This window comes from Pleurodeles waltl, chromosome 4_2 (genome assembly GCF_031143425.1).
Source record: "Pleurodeles waltl isolate 20211129_DDA chromosome 4_2, aPleWal1.hap1.20221129, whole genome shotgun sequence".
Classification (NCBI taxonomy): domain Eukaryota; kingdom Metazoa; phylum Chordata; class Amphibia; order Caudata; family Salamandridae; genus Pleurodeles; species Pleurodeles waltl.
The window spans coordinates 679,525,251-679,537,883 of record NC_090443.1 but is presented as its reverse complement, the minus strand read 5'-3'; the positions used below and the strand labels follow the sequence as shown (position 1 = coordinate 679,537,883).

Here is a 12,633-nt window from a genome sequence, read left to right as displayed (position 1 = left end):
AATATGGTAGGCTAGCAGGTGTTTTCTTAATAGTAGTGCCAGTAAATAAAGATATTAGGAGCATGAGAATCTTTTCTGAATTCCCCGATTTCCTAATAGTCAAAATACTGAACTTAAAAATCAAATCCCAGCAAGTGACATCTATGGCATGAGGTCTAATTATTGCAAACATATACTTCGTGCTGAAAAAAAAAGCCTAAGATAAACAAGTAAAGCAAAAGATATTTCTTCTGGAGAGGATAAGAATAATGTTTCATAGCTCCCATCCTTTTGCTTGGTGACTTTAACGCTAACATTTTTAATCCTGGCCTCTGGGACGGGTTTCAAGCTGGAAAGGGCCTACATATACCTGCTTAGTATTTTATAAACAATTCTGGTGACTCCAGAGTGAGAAAACTGGTTACAATATCAGATACACTGAATATGGCAACAATCATTTGAAGGTGTAATGGGGATCACCCTAGTAAACAAACCTTCGATAATGGTAAGGTGTCTTCATTGATCGACTATCCCATAATTTCGACGGATGTTTAATATTTGGTTGATGCTGTAGTAAAAGGGGATTTGACAGTGCATGATCATAAATCTCTTTTACTAACCCTAGATTGCTGTAAATGAAAGAGATACTTGGTTAAATTCATCCCATAATCAATGCAAAAATGCTTACAAGATAATCTAGTCAGTAAAGCTGAAAAAAGCAGAGAAAACAAATGATCCATTAGGACCTGAAAGCATATTGCGAATACCTTGAGTGCAAGACACTGGTAGAATATGACAAGCTAATAAGTAATGTTAGACGTCTTGCACCCAAGCCCAAAAACAAGGCAAATAGGTCAATGGTTAATCCTTGAGCTGAGAAAGATAAAGCTATATTGAGCAAGAAAATCAGGGAGTCTTTAAATGCGATTTCGCAATAAGCAATTCCTTGATAAGAGAATACAGGCGTGAATTCAGGAAAGATCAACTAGAAGGAGAAATTTGCATTTTGTCATAGGTATTATTGGCCTTGCGTGGCGGGTGATCCAAAAGCTTCTGATCATGAATTGGAAAAACTTTAGGTGGAATTAAGAAATCTAAAATGTGACTAGCTGATGAGGAGCAGTGGGTGAATAGTATATCTGACCTTTATTGTACCAAAGAGTACTAAGCTACAATAGGAGTTCCAAAAAAGCCTGCTGCTTAGGATTTAAGCAGGGTCACTCGTCTGTAGATGGGTGCCTTGCATTGAAGTTATTGGTAGAAGAATATGCCTTTAGAAAGAAATCAACCAGTCTAAGTTGTGTTGATAGATTTATCTCTGACATTTGATAAGATCAACCAGAGATATCCATGGAAAAAACGAACTGGAAGATACAACTAGGTTTAGTGAAATTAATAATGCAGCTCCATGCAGAAGCTTGGACTTTTGTTGAATTTGGGAGTAATGGTGTCTTATCAAGAAAAATCAACATGCCTAATAGGCTCAGGCAAGGGTGTATCCCAGCTTTGTTCCTTTTTTCTTTGTACGTTGCAGATGTTCTGACAAAACTTAGTCCAGCTCGTGTATATCCACCAAAACTGGGAGGAGAATTAATCTCGGCCATAGTCTAAAATGACAATAACATTTTATTGGATCGTACACCCCTGAGTCTCCAAAGATAACTAGATGCTTTCTCATTATATTGTGCAGCAAACGACGTAAAAGGAAAAACCACCAATACAAAAATGATTAAATTTTCAAAGTCAACAAAAAAGAAAAATAATCTGAAGTTGTGGTTCAATTCCGAGAACCTGAAACTGCAAATACGTATTTAATAAAATCTTAACTTTAAACAACACATGAATATTCAGGAACAGAGGGCCAAGGTTGTATCAGGCTCCTTAAACAGCAAGGATTCAGTTTTGGGTCATAATTCCATTAAAGTGCCCAAAGAGAACTACAACCTAAAAATTGTAAATCTGCTGTTCGTGAACGTAAACTTTTTGTTCAGTCTCATATAATGTGATTGTAGGCTACAGAGATGAACATCTGGAAAGGTGTGCTCGTCTTCCAAAGGGCTTGGTAAAGGAGCGTGTTAAGATTGGATGTGGAGCTGAAGAATATTAAACTAAAGTATAGGCAGATAATTTTAAATTATTGCTTGTGTGCACGGACAGCACCTGATGGTTTATTTAGGCATTTGATCAAATGCCATTTACAGACTCAGAGGGCAAATCCATGGGCAATAAACCTTGGTAATATTGTGAAGACTATGGATTTACCTACAATACCCTCTCCTAAAGACACCTCAGTGCCTCCTAGGAAAAAAATTATAAAACTCTTGGTTAAATAAGTCACCTTAAAAAGGTGATATGGATGACTGTCACATTTGTTATGTAAAGAATATGAGGATACTTTACAACAGTGCTGAAAAAATATAAAAGCAAACAACATTAGGAGATCGATGCCAAAGCTAAGATTGGATCAAGTGACTGCTCTATCAAATGGAGATTTAGGCCCATATTTATACTTTTTTAGCGCCGCGTTTGCACCGCTTTTTGGTGCAAAAACGGCGCAAACTTACAAAATACAATTGTATTTTGCAAGTTTGCCCCGCTTTTGCGTAAAAAAACGACGCAAATGCGGCGATAAAAAAGTATAAATATGGGCCTTAATATCATGAAGCATGAGAAAGAATCGTCAATTGAGTATTCTTGCCCCTGCTGTAAACAATGTCCATTGTATTGATGTCATCTACTGGTATTTTGCACTGCTTTTGGAGAAGAAAGAAGGCACGTTTTATTGCCTGTCTTTAGGGATCTCTAGCAGTGGTGCCTTCAGGACTTACTTTCAAACATGACGGCATGCAGTAAGATTAAATTATGTTATAGGTTTGGTAAATTCTTCGAAGCGGATATGAACAGCCTTTCCTAACAGGAAGAACTATTATGTTAATAGAGTATTAATGATCAGGAGGCCAAACAATTTTGTAATATGCACATTGCACTTTCAGTCATTATACTATTTCATTGTGTACATTTGTTTTGTTGTACATAATGCACATGGTCACTTTATTGCTGATTCGCTTTCTGCATTGCCTTTGATCAAAAAGAAAGAGTTTGCTATTATGTTTTGTTTGAGTTCACACCTAATAATCCAGTAACATCCCCAATGGTAAGCAGCAAATCTTGATCTCAAGCACAAATGAATCGCCGGCCCAATTTGATCAAATTGAGGGGCAAGTGACAATCTAAAAACATTACTATTTAAAAACGAACTTTGAGCAAATGACAATCAAAACGGTGCTAAAATGTTATAATATGGGCACGTAGCACTTTACCTAGGCCTTGACCTCACACGTAGCTGGTCTGTTGATTATTTGATCAAAATTGTCATAGAAAAGGTTAGTGGAGTGCTCAGGTTTATGGCAGGAATGTAACAGATCTCCAAAGGTTATAATGACAGGAAAGCCGTTAGGGTTTGGGATTTTAATCTGTTTTACATATGTATAGTAACTTTGGGGGTTTTGTGTTTTAACGTGATACTTTGCTGTTAGGCTACTCGATAGTGGTTCTTTTATAATCGCTTTTTAATTTATACTAATTTATGTCCATTGGGAGTTATATTGGAGGATAGTTTTTTAAGATCTTTTTATATATCAATACTTAAGAATATGTATTAGCGAATAGGTTAATCTAGGTGCAAAAGGTTTGCTAAGGTAATATGTTTGTGTGCTTTTTTGGTTGAACTCATCAAATAAACTAAACTTGAAAGTTTAAACCACTTAGTCCCATATTTATACTCTGTATGAGCCAGATTTGCGTCATTTTTTTACGCAAATCCGGCGCAAACTTAACTCCATATTTATATTTTGGTGCTAGACATGTCTTAGTGACTGAATGCTGAAAAACAGTGAATTGCACTTACTCAATGGCCAGTGGGTGTAGGTGAGATGTTTTGTATTTCTCGAAAATAAAAGAGTTAAACCATAAACGTGATCCGAAAAAAAGGATGTAAATGTTCTACATTATGTGTAATTTTTGGTGTGAAATGAAAACGCTACATATGAAAACAATAATGTTCTTACAAATTAGCACCTAACAAATGCTATCCAGAATTAACATACGTTTCTCAATGAGCTGTGCCATTACTATGCTTATACTCCTGTCTCATCCTCCAGGTTAGGTGGACTAGTTTCTTTAGAATTTGGCTTTTTTGATTTTTGTCTGTTTAATGTGACTTACCTTCTATATCACTGGTTGTATGTATATACCCTGGTGGTCTCTCATCAGTGTTGTTCATTGTATGTGCCACTCTTATCCTCTTGTATGTTGCTTATTATTTGTACCTTTGTTTTAAATGTGAGCTTGCACTCAAATGCTATTATGAATTTCAAATTAATTTTTCCAATTTCCATACTTTGCCATCTGAAGCAGTGTCACAGTTTTTCTTACTTATTTACCAGTTTGGTTTTGTTGATTAAAAGACATCAGTTAGGTAAATGGAAATTTCTTTTAGAAGTATCTGCATTTGGAAATCACATACATTCTAACATGATCATATTACACTTAGGCTAAGGTAGCCTCACTATCAAGATAAATTTATGTTTTTGAATCACACACTGCCCTTGTATTTTGTAGCGTGCTAGGATGAAGCTACTTAAATGCACTGCCTGCACCTGTGATCATCCATCTTGTAAGAGAGTTAAATACGTTTTCATCAGACAGCTGTAGCCTGATTCATGGTGACAACGCAAAGGATGAAGGCTAGACAAACAAATCAAATCAAACAGATCTTTTGGAAAAGAACAGATGCTGCTGATAGGAAAGAAACGTTTACAGCTCTATGAAAAGTCACTTTGAAGGAAGAGTGTCAGCATAATGGGGCCGTCTCGCATAAGTATTTAGGAGTACAAGAAGTAGTACTACCAGAGAACACTTACATACTTGTGCATGCCGCGAAACATCCAACTTCTTATCAGCACAGTGCAAAATGGGCACAGTCCTTTCTGCTTGTGCTAATTATAAATGAATATTCATAATCCAAGAATTTTTAATAGCATACATCTTCTTTCAAAAGATGTTCGTGATTCAGGCTGAATAATCACATCTTGACGGCAAATAATTTGGATTAAAATTAGAATTATTAGATTTATTGAATAAAAGGAGAAGAGCGTGCAGCCAGTAGACTCACTCATGCATATTCCCATTTTTGTTATTCTGGGGCATAGCCACAAAGGCATCTAAGAACATGTAAATGTGTACTGCAGAAATGTTCTTTTACATACCTTTTCTGAATCGTCACTATTGTGATTAGGATGTGCACGTCTCGAGGGAAAATTATCATTTGAGAGCATCATTTTCTATTATTATAATTATGTTTTTACATGAAAATGCTAGTATTAGTAAACAATGGCATATTTAAACCAGACCTTTCAGCTTTGCTAATGCTTATATTTCATTTGCATAAAAAAAAAATCCTGCATGATTCTTCATTGCTGACGAACATCTGTGGGTCTAACCTGACATGCAAATGTTGACTCTATAGGTTTTTCACTGCCCAATAATGAGCAGTAGAAAGTGAATGTTTTTTTGACAGCATGGTCATTTGCAGCTCAATTTACGTTCACACACGGTTTAGTCTAATTGTTTTGTGCTCAATTACAGAAGGATCTAAATTCTTCGCATCTGATAGACTGGACTCCAATGGCTTAATTGATGCTTTCACCGGAATATCCTCACTAAGTGGAAATCTATCCATGTTGTCTATTCAGGTTTGTTCAATGTAGGACGACAGCATATTTGTAAAGTGTGTTTGCATCTAACTGTATTATTTAGACGGAAGTCAACACAGGTGCCTGTGTCTTGTTTTTCAGTCTTCTCATACTTTCCTGTCTTTATATTATTAATGATGTATTGAAATGTTGTCAATAAGCTTTTTCTTTGTGTGAGCGGAGCATTATGTCTTGCAGGCAAATGCAACCCAATGCAGTCTGTTAAAGAGCAAACCTGTGGCATAGGTCTGGGACATAGTTTTTTTCTGAAAACCTGCTGGTCTCTAAACATGGTGGAGGTAAACTAGTTTGCAATCATCTGTTGGGTAATGACGTTTGAAGAACGTTAAGAAAGCTCCAGAAGACTTGGAACCAAATTTGAGAACTTCAGTACAATATCAAATTTGCTTTTTACCCCCACAAATGCAAGTTTATCGTCATAATCCCTGACCGAGGCTCAAGTGTAAATGCTCGGCAAGGTGCAGACATCAAGATGCACTCCTCCAAATTTTAAAGCTGCTTGAGTCATCCACAACAGAGGAGGTCAGTGGTACACCCATTGTGTACGTGCCACTAAGTGTGAAGCTGCATGGCTTCATTGCCTCCACTGTGCAAAACATGCAAGTGGAATCAAGATCAACTACATTTGCCAGAGTGCCTCACCTTGAGACTCCTAATGGTGCAGGCCACCTTAGCTCTATTGAGCATAAGTTTGTTATGGTTCCCTACATTCCTTGCTTGGTATCATGACAGTTAGTTGCTGCAACCAGAATCTTGTTGCCAAGAGAATAGAATTCACTGTGTTTTCATCAAAAATTATCAAGTGCCTTGTTCTCAGAGAAGTATTCTTGATAAACATTAGAGATCAAGGATTTAGACTTTGATTTATACTTATATTATGGTTTTCCTTGCAATGATTATGAGCTCTGTTAGCTCGGCATCCTTGGCGTGGTTTCCTGGAACATTTTGCATTCAGACCTCCTTTTTTGCTGACTCTTTTTTGCTGGTCTTATGATTCTGGGTACTTTACCACTGCTGACCGGTGCTAAAGTGATTGTGCTGTTTCCCTAAAACATGGCAACATTGGCTTATCTCCAATTGGTATATTTTATTTACCTTTAGGTCTCTAGGAAAGTGCACTGTGTGTGCCCAGGGCCTTTAAATTAAATGCTACTAGTGGGCCTACAGCACTAATTGGGCTACTCAGTTATGCAGCCCGCTAAACATTTCCCAAAATAAACCTTTTGCCAGGCCCAAGCATTCCTTTAAAAATACATATGTCCCCCCTAAGGCAGGCTCTAGACAGCTCCAAGGGTGCAAGGTTCAGTGTATTTAAAAAGTTGGGCACATACTTCAAACTTTTACAAACTCTTAAATTAGTTTTTCACTACTGCAAGGCCTTTCTCTCCCATTAGATAACATTGGTGTTGCCTTATAACATTTTATAAGAATACCTTCCAATTGGGAAGAGATACATTTTTCAAGTTTGTTGTCTCTGGGATCACAATTTAAAATCACAGCTTATGGTGAAGTTGGTTTTTAAATTGCAATTCTGAAAATGCCATTTTTAGAAAGTTGACATTTTCTTACTTAACAATTTGATGCCTACTGACTGTCTTTGCTCACGTGTCTGGGGAGGGGTGACAGCTGTGCTTTATGTATTCCTCCTATACATCTACATATAATGGGAGCTTAAGGGTGACCTGATGGTTTGTGATAGGCCATCCTGGGCAGGATGGGAGGGAGGAGCTGGGCACAGCCTCACTTACACCTAAATAGGCTTTGTCCTGTCCACCCAGAAAGGGCAGCATAACCCCCTGTGGTGAGTCTGGTGCCACGGCAGGAAGGGCAGGGACTCTGTGCACTTCAAAGGCATTCCTTCGAAGACTCCCCACTACAAAGACCGAACTGGGTAGAAGAACTGGGCCTCAGACACCACCACTTCAGTACACATCTGGACCAGTGGATACTCTGTCAGGAAGAAGGACTGCTGGGCTATTGAAGAACTGCCACTCTGCTTGACTAATCCCCTGCTGGACTTCTGCTTTAATGTGCTAACATGGTGCCTGCTGACCCCTTGCCTGGGAATGAGAAAGACTGGACCTACATCTCTCCTACCTAGAACCTAGAGTGACTCCAAGGGCCAGTCGGCTGTCCTCCTGATCTGAAATCTCAGGGACATAAAAGACTTGCAACCACACTGATTCTGCACTTAGGTGGTCATTCTGACCCTGGCGGTCTTTGACCGCCAGGGCGGAGGACCGCGGGAGCACCGCCGACAGGCCGGCGGTGCTCCAATGGGGATTCCGACCGCGGCGGTAAAGCCGTGGTCGGACCGGCACCACTGGCGGGCTCCCGCCAGTGTACCGCCGCCCCATTGAATCCTCCACGGCGGCGCAGCTTGCTGCACCGCCGCGGGGATTCCGACCCCCCCTACCGCCATCCAGATCCCGGCGGTCCGACCGCCGGGTTCCGGATGGCGGTAGGGGGGGTCGCGGGGCCCCTGGGGGCCCCTGCAGTGCCCATGCCACTGGCATGGGCATTGCAGGGGCCCCCGTAAGAGGGCCCCTACATGTATTTCACTGTCTGCTGCGCAGACAGTGAAATACGCGACGGGTGCAACTGCACCCGTCGCACAGCTTCCACTCCGCCGGCTCGATTCCGAGCCGGCTTCATCGTGGAAGCCTCTTTCCCGCTGGGCTGGCGGGCGGTCTGAAGGCGACCGCCCGCCAGCCCAGCGGGAAAGTCAGAATTACCGCCGCGGTCTTTCGACCGCGGAACGGTAATCTGACGGCGGGACTTTGGCGGGCGGCCTCCGCCGCCCGCCAAGGTCAGAATGAGGGCCTTAGTCTCTACCTGTGACTCTGTCTTACCAAGTGATGCCACCCAAGTCCTGAACCCTTGCAAGTGAGCCTAAAGTGTTTGCTCCAGCTGAATCGATGCATCTTCTGCTGCAGGAGCAGAACCATTGTGTCAGAACTGACACAACAGACTTGCATCTCGGGTGCACCCCGCATCTTGCAACAGACATATCGCATTTGGTACCACCACTGTGTGACACTTTCCCCGGTGCAAGCTCCTCGCATCCCTGGTCAACAGCAACTTAACAATGATGCTACTGCTGCATATCGTAGCCTCTGTGCTCATCAGAATTGACTCATTGCCTCAGTTGCGTAACACATCCCTGACACCAGCCTTCACATCACAAGCCCCTTGGATGGGATCCTCGACGATGACGTGACAGGAGCTTGCACCGCAGACTCGCTGCATTGCCTTGGCTGCATGATGGATCTTTGTTTTGGATCCATGCAATTCTCTGCAACAAGGATTTAAGGTACTTTGGTGCAAAAGACCTAACTGGGTCTCTGTAGCTGGCCTGCACTCCAGCGTGGTCATCATGAACTTTTGACTTTGTCCTGGTCTGGCCCAACCAGATATCTCTGCTTTTTGCTTCTAAGTGCTATTTTACGTTTTTTTTTTATTCATTTCTCAAGTTCTACTTGTTGGATTTTGGTTGTTTTAGTCTTGTTTTAATTTATCAAATTAAGTTAGCTTTTCTAACCTGGTCTGGGATCCTTCTTGTGTGGTGATTTCAATGTTTTACTATCTGAAGTGTTGCACAAATACTGTACACTTTGCAAGCTACCAGAGGGTGAGCACTGGTGAATTTGGGGTTTGCTTGTGCCTTGCCCTCACAAGGATTGTGGTTGCTGCTTGACCAGGGCTTACAACCCAGTCAACCAACAACCCAATTTATCACATTGATGATCAGCGGTGAGGATAAGACTTGTGTTTGTGCAGTTCCATATAGTGATTTGGTGTACACTGCCATCCCACATCTAAGGCAATTCACATTTTAATTTCTCCTTAATTGGCCTTTTTCCTTTTTTCTAAATTAATTCTCCCTTTATCAGACTATTTGTGTCTGTAACCTCACCTGCAAAGATGGAGTTTGAACTGGCCAACCTGGAGAGCGACACAGTGGCTCAGTTCAAGCAGTTTTGTCAGGAAAGGAGGCTGCCTGCCAAGAGGAGTGTCAAGAAGAGGAGCTCCAGAAAACCTTGAGACCATGGGCATAGGCTTATCAAATGTCAGCCACAACAGATGGCGAGGAGGATGAAGAGAGTGAGGAAGGGTCAGAGCAGGACCCACAGAAGGGGTTTGGTCTATGATCTGTTGAGGCTGGGTGGTAACATCCTCCCAGAACATCTTCAGGTGCTTGAAGCAGTGTGTCCTCCTGCAACTTGTCCCTACAGGAGCTGGCAGAGAGGAAGGCCAATAGGGAATTCAAGCTGGAGATAAGTAAGCTTAAAATGAAAAAACAGGCTATACAAGGAGGCAGCAAAGACAAGGGCTGAAAGAGCCTTGCTGGGAAAACAATTGTCCATAGAGGAGAGGAAATAGATGTTCGATCACAAACAAAGTCTTAATGAGCTGGACCTCAAGGCCAGTCAGCATAGTCCAACAGTGATAATGGCAGCATTACCTCAGTGCCCTCTGGAGACAAGAAGGTCCATATTCTTAAAGATCTGTTGCCTGTTTTTGTTGCGGGAGATGACATTGACAAGCGGTTTGAAGCCTATGAGATTGTCTTTCAGATGCACAAGATCCCTAAGCAGGATTGGGTGTCTAGTCTGTGGAAACATATCCTGGGTGGGGGGGGGGATTCTACTGGCTCTTGAGAAGGAGGACAGAATGAGGTACCCCCCGTGAAGGAAGCCATTGTCTGAAAATATAGTCTGACCCCAGAAAAGTATAGGCAGACGTTTAGAGACAGTCAGAAGCTGGCCCAACAGACCAGGGTTGATTGTGTTCTTTCCTTTTGCAAGACACTGGATGGTTGGGCAAAGAACAGTGAAGTACAGGATTATCAGGGGATGTACAATTTGATTGAAAAAGAGCACATGATTGACAGTAAGCTCTCTGATCTCAAAGATCTTCCTAAGAGGGCAGAGCGTTGGATCAGCAACAGGGTATACAAGAAGGTATCTGGGGGGATCACTCCAAGGGTGGGCTGGGTCTACATCAGAAGAAGGAGGGGGAGATAAACTTAAAAATAAGGACTTCTCTAAAGGTCCCCAAATATTTATTTGGGACAGGACTCTAGTTCCCCCAAATACAAAGAAGAAAAGGTTGTTTCCTGACAGAAAGTCATCAGGGAAGGCACTCCTCAAGTGTGATGAGTGACAACTGGAAGGGCACTTCACTGGAATGCCAAGCGTCCCAAGCGAGCACAGTCATTGGGGTCAGCTAGTGTATCACTTGATTACGAGATTGTCTTAGATATTGTCGGGGACAGAGTAGATTACCCTAGTGTCCCTGGTTGGCAGAAGGTGGTGCAGAGAACACACATGCCTACTAATGCTCTGAAGTACAGGCAGTAGGTCACCATCAATGGGCAGCAGATGGAGGGTCTGAGGGATGCTTGAGTCAGCATGACTACTGTCAGATGTCATGTGGTGACCTCAGAGCAGGTAGTTCCTAATGCATTCCACCAAGTTGGGCAGCAGACAACCGTGAGAGTCACTAGCCAGTGGCTTTGGTTCCCTTTCAGTGGGGGGTCCTCTGGTTCTTTGAGGGTAGCTGTGAGTCCGTCCAAGCCTGTGGATTATCTGCTTGACAATGACCTAGAACATTCTGCCTGTAAGGAGGTGGAGCTTAGGTCCCACTTGGAGATGTTAGGGTTGCATGAGTGAGTGTGCCTGACCACATAGTCCAAGGCAGCCCAAGAGAGTAGTTAGGAGGACCTGCACCCTAGAAGAATGACTTAGGTAGACCTCTGGCCTGGGCCTTATGAGGTGAAGGAGTGCAACAGTGATGTCATCTACCTGGTGGACCTCTAGACTCTCAGGAACCCTTTGAGGGTCTTGCATGTCAATTTGTCTCAAGCCCCACTTTGAGAGGCCTGTGCTAACCATGCTCCTAGTCACTGATGATGGGTTGGAAGAGGAGAGTGCACCTCTCCCTCAACTCCTTTCTTCTAAGGAGCAGGACAGGTCAACGGAGACCCTAGACCAACCGAGAGACTGCAACCAGTGGCTGGGGGCAGTTTGCATTTCAATTCTCCTTTTACCCAGGACTCACTACATGGTGTATCCATGACATTGATACTGGAGACAGCCTGCCTGTGAAGAGAAACAATTACAGGTTGTCTGATATGGTGTGAGCCAGGATGAGGGAGGAAGTCTCTAAGATCCTGGAGTTAGGGGCTACTGAGCTTTTAACAGCCCCCGGCTCCAGCCCAGTGGTGCTGGCCCCCAAGGCTGAGCCTCCAGGTGACACCCAAAACGTAGGCTCTGTGTGGACTTCCGTGGGCTAAGTGCGGTCATTGAGTGTGATGTGCACCCCATCCTCAGAGTTAATGAGCTCATAGATCAGTTAGGAGCTGCCAAGTTCTTCAGCATGTTTGACTTAATGTTGGGGTGCTGGCAGATTGCCTCATTGATCAAGGGGATCAAAAACAGGTGTTAGAAATTGGGTCTCTAGTTGGCAGGGGAATGCAACCATGTCCAAGTAGGGTCCACAATCCTAGTTAGGGTATGTCAGTTACACTCCCTAAATTAACCAGTGCTCACCATCTAGTAGCTTCACTAGAGCTTCATAGTCAGACTCAACTTAAGAGGCAATGTGTAAAGTGTCTGTGCAACACTTAATTTACAGCAACACAATGAATTGCAGCACAAAAAGACTCCACACAGTTTTAGAAACCCAGATAATATTTATCTGAGTAAAACAAGACCAAAAATCCAACTGATAGAAGTCGAGATATCAATTTCTGAAGATTAAATGTAAAAATATTGCTTCGAAGTCAATAGTGGTCAAAAGGCTACTTGAGGTAGCGAGGGATCGATGCAAATTAAAAATCCAGGCTGACCTCAATGTAGGGAAGGCCGGCTACAGG

At 42.4% G+C, this 12,633-nt stretch overlaps 1 pseudogene; it reads left to right on the top strand.

The window, feature by feature from the left end:
- The window catches only part of LOC138293925 (calcium-activated chloride channel regulator 3A-1-like), a 312,631-nt pseudogene that overhangs the window by 124,986 nt on the left and 175,012 nt on the right, over positions 1-12,633 (top strand).